This window comes from Berghia stephanieae, chromosome 5, assembly GCF_034508935.2.
Source record: "Berghia stephanieae isolate SIO BIC M18660-M18661 chromosome 5, UCSD_Bste_1.3, whole genome shotgun sequence".
NCBI classification, from domain to species: domain Eukaryota; kingdom Metazoa; phylum Mollusca; class Gastropoda; order Nudibranchia; family Aeolidiidae; genus Berghia; species Berghia stephanieae.
The window spans coordinates 81,526,955-81,531,750 of record NC_088364.1 but is presented as its reverse complement, the minus strand read 5'-3'; positions in this window follow the sequence as shown (position 1 = coordinate 81,531,750).

The window sequence follows — 4,796 nt, the reverse complement described above, 5'->3', positions numbered from 1 at the left end:
TTCTAATAAAAAATACATAGATTAAAAAGTCACAATGTGAGCTTTGGCAACCGTTTTCAGCCACGTCAGCTGGTAGGCTATTCCACAGTCAGGCAGTGGAAGGGAAAAACGAATAAAGGTGGGCATTCGTTTTTGATGTTGGGATGGTTACTCTAACTGAGTGCCCCCTCGCTGTTCTTGAGCTGATATCTTTGATGTCATTGGGCAGTTTAAGGTACAACTTTTTGTAGTAGATCTTGTGGAACATTTTAATTTTATCAATTTTTCAGATGCACTTGAGAAAGGATCTGTGTTTGTGATGCGTCTTGCTGTTTTTCTTTGGATATTTTTCTAAAGTGTCATCGTTTTTTTTTTCTTTGTATATGGGTTCCAAATTGAACTGCCATACTCCAAAATTGGTCTAACAATAGTTTTAAATGCAAGAGTTTGAGTTGAAATTGGGCATCTTTTTAAATTGCGGGGGATGTAAGCGCTTGTTTGATTTGCCTTTGAAGCCAGGTGACATATGTGGTCATTCCATTTAAGGTTTTTAGCAAACTCAATGCCAAGGTATTTTGCTGTCTTTACATGTTCCAGGTTTTGACCTGAAGTTGATATTCAAATCTTCTTCTTCTTCTTCTTCGTTCCCGTCACGTCACATGGTCAGTCCGGTCTGGTGTATGAAGCCCACAGTGGTCCTGAGGTCGTCCTCACTGCCGTACAGCTTCTTTGAGTATGGGGTTGGGTCAGGCCAGAAGTTCCTTCTCAACTGGTTGTACTTTGGACATTCCATTAGGACATGATGTCCATTTTCATTTTCAAGTCCGCAGTCACATTGTCCAGAGGCACCTGCTCTGGACATCCTCCACATATGTTCCTTTAACTGGTTGTGTCCAGTTCTCAGTCTGAAGATGATGACCTGTTCCTTTCTGTCGAACACCTTGATTGGGTCATTCATGTTGTATTCTGGGTGCTTCTCTCTCCATCTCTGAGACTGGATAAATTTGGCCATTTTGTTAATTTCTCCTGTTGAGTACATTGGGGAGGGTTGCTGCATGCGACTGCCTGCCTTTGCCAGTTGGTCAGCGATCTGATTTCCAAGTATCCCACAGTGTCCTGGAATCCACTGCAGTACAATGTTGGTAAACTTGCTTAGCTTCATGAGGTCTTCCACCAAGGCGTCTATATCATCCACAAAGGACATCATTATATCCTCCAGAATTTTCTTAGCATCTGTTAAAATCACTATGTGTCTTGGTTTTTCATTTTCTGAGAGGATTTGCTTAACAGCTTCATGGATTGCATCTGCCTCTGACTTGTAGATTGAAGTGCGAGTACCAGTCGGTTTGCTGATCTCCTTTTGTTGACCATTTGTGTACTCGATGTGCACTCCCAGGCCCCGCACGTGTGTTCTTTATTGCATGAACCATCGGTATAGATTCTTGTCCATTTTTTTTCAGGGTAGTTTTGATCTATGCACTTCTGTACAGACTTCTTTATTTCTTCGCCGTGTTTTTGTTTTGTTGAAATGTCACCAACGGAAGTCTTGATTTTCAAGTGATTTTGCCTTTTCCAAATTGGTACTCTGATATTTGCTTTGCATTTTTGGGTCATTATTCCGTCAAGTTCGTGATCTTTTTCAATTTGCTGGGCTCTTTCAATAAAGTGGGATCTTTTCAGCCGCCTAGTTTTCTTTTGTTGTGCTCTAGCGTGGTATCTTGAAAACTATAATGTGCTTATAAATGAACAAGCTGGTTTCAGAAGACACAGGAGTACTGAAAATCAAGTAACCTACATATCCCAAGAAATAGAAGACTCGTTTCAGGATGGAAAGAAAAAAATTGTGGTATGGGTGGACTTTGAAAAAGCATTCGACAAAGTGTGGAAAAAAGGTCTGGTATATAAACTACAAAAATCAAAAGTATCCCATAACATGCTCAACTGGATACAAAACTACCTAAAAACAAGAAAGGCAAGAGTAACAACACAAGGTCACAAAAGTAGAGAAGCAAAACTAAAACATGGAGTCCCACAAGGTGGAGTACTATCACCTACACTATTTCTTCTCTATGTAAATGATATAAGAGAAACACTATGTCGAGGAGTGAAAATGTCGATGTACGCAGATGACCTAGCTCTGATTAGCTCTGACCAAAACTTAATCAAGGCACAACACAGGATGCAAATCACACTGGATAATATCAAAGAATGGACTGACAACTGGGCGATGAAAATAAATGCAGTGAAGACAAAGTTCACAATATTTAGCCTCTCCCCAAAAGACGAAAAAGCAAAGCTACGTATTGAAGACCATGAATTGGAAAAAGACGACGCACCAAAATACCTAGGAGTCCATTTTGACCCAAGACTAACATATTCAAATGAAATCGGTGCTTTCTTATTTGTGATGGTTAGAACATTTCACTTTGATACGTTAAATTCCATTTGATTTATTGTTTCCCATTCTTGTAATTTAGCTAGATCGTCATTCAGTGTTTTGTCATCGCCTGTTGTTCTTATCTGATTATATAATGCTGTGTCATCAGCGAAGAGATGCACTTTTGAACTTATACCTTGTAGAAGATCATTTATGTACAATGTACACTAAAAATAGGACGGGCCCAAGGACTGAGCCCTGAGGTACACCTGATGTCACCATCCCGATAGTGGAAGTCTCGCCATCGTCTGTATAAAAATATCCCAGACTTTTGTTTTAGAAATCAATAAAAATCACTCAATTAGGGAGAGAAGCAACAACACGTCTGCCGGTTAAGCAAACTACACTACGTACTACTACAATATATAGATAGAATGCGCTTGGCCAAGGAGTTCACAACATTGCCATCCGAAAGTATAACGGACCAACACACAAACTCTGTGTAACCATGAACTTTTATAGTCTGGTTAATAAAGTTTAGTGAGAACAACTCACAAACGCGGATGGCAAAAACAATAACAAAGGCCTGAGTGATGTCATCTTCGAACTATCTATACTGGTTTGTAAACATTTGAATGTTCCTCTCAGTGGAGACCTGTGTTTGGGTCTGGATGAGACTTTTAGGTGATCTCAAATTAAATAAATTGATAGTTTGCTCTTGGAATCTCCATCTGTTCCCTATTTGAACCAGTTCCCTTTGTCTTCGTTTTTTTCTCGTGTGCTTTCAAATTGTAAATCTAGAATCTTTAACTTTTTACTAGCACTGTAATGACCTAAATGTGTCGCAAGTGCCATAAAACCGTTAAAAACAAACAAAACTGAGCATAGCATATATTTTATATTCATGAAAGTGACCAAATACAATAGTAATGTGAAATCAATTATGATATGCACTGTGCATGAGAATGCAGATGACTCTGACCTCCAAATCGAAATATACTGAATTCGAACCCCAACTTAAGCACAAAAACTAATGGTTTTGATAGGGGAGAGAGTTCACCAAACACTTAGTAAAATGCTTTAGGTCACCACCCCATGCCCCCTCCTCCACCCATGTCCTATCAGAAATGGACAATAAATTAGAGAGTCCAGAACTCATGATTGGCTATAACTGGACAAAATGTGCCTGGCTGATAACTAGAGTAACATTATAATTGAGGGTTAAAAAAGATCATTTGACCCTTGTGGCCTATTTAAAATGTACACAATTGTAGTTCAATAATTTTATCCAAATTCCCTAACACGTCAATCTAATTTATAGAAAAATATCTTGAAGAATACCTTGTACCCATCCAGAAGATCTTGCTCAGACTGGTTGATAGTTTTATAGAAATGACTGATAGCTCTATTGATGTTTTCATATATTCTATAGAACCCACACCCTATGAGTAAAGGATAACTTTCATATTGATAAAAAAATATTCACCTCAATGTCATTCAGAGATTGCCCTTCACAGTAAAGGAAAAAAGGTATTGAAAGAGAACGTCTTTAACTTCAATGCAGGTGTATGTTTGTTCGTTTGATTCAGGGGTTTTATGACACTTCAAATGCTTTTAGGTCGATTTCAATGAAATATTAATCCAACTTTTCCTGTCCTTCACTGCTTTCATTGTAATTTTATTCTATAATGAGAATAGAAGGCACATGGAGAAAAAAAAAGAAAAAGATAAAAATGATTGTTTTTGTTTTTGAGGATTTTACGGCGCTTGCAACACATTAAGGTCATATCAGTGCCAGTAAAAAGGAAGAAAATGGGATAGTAAAAAGTTCTAGAATTACAATTAAAGCACCCAAGAAAAGGTAAGACAAAGGGGAATTAGTTCAAATAGGAAACAGATGTAGATTCCAAGAGCACACTATCAAAGTACTTAGTTTGAGATCACCTAAAAGTCTCATCCAGACACAAACACAGGTCCCTACTAAGAGGAATACACTCAAAAGTTTACAAATCATAAATAATATGTAAACAAAACATAATACATTACATAACCGAGAGATGATTTACAAGGGAAAAAATATCATCTCCCGAAACTAACTATACATTCGACTGTTTCCCTCTGAGCCAGGGTATCTGGCCAGGACCAGGACAAAACTCAAGTAATCTCATTCCAAGACCAAGACAGAAAGCAAGTTGAAAAACAGATATTGGGGGGATAGAAGACACAGTAAGAACCTCCCTGCCCAATATGGGAGGTCAGGAACCCCACCTAGAGAGGATAATGAGAGACAGCAAGAAACTATAGGATAGTAGATAAAGAGTTGACAGCTGTATCATATTGATGATGGACGATTCAATGATAATGGTTTGTTTCTTTGTTTTTGTTTTTTGAGAATGGGGGATGGAAAACTTTTAAAAGAACAAAATTTGATGACAAGAAA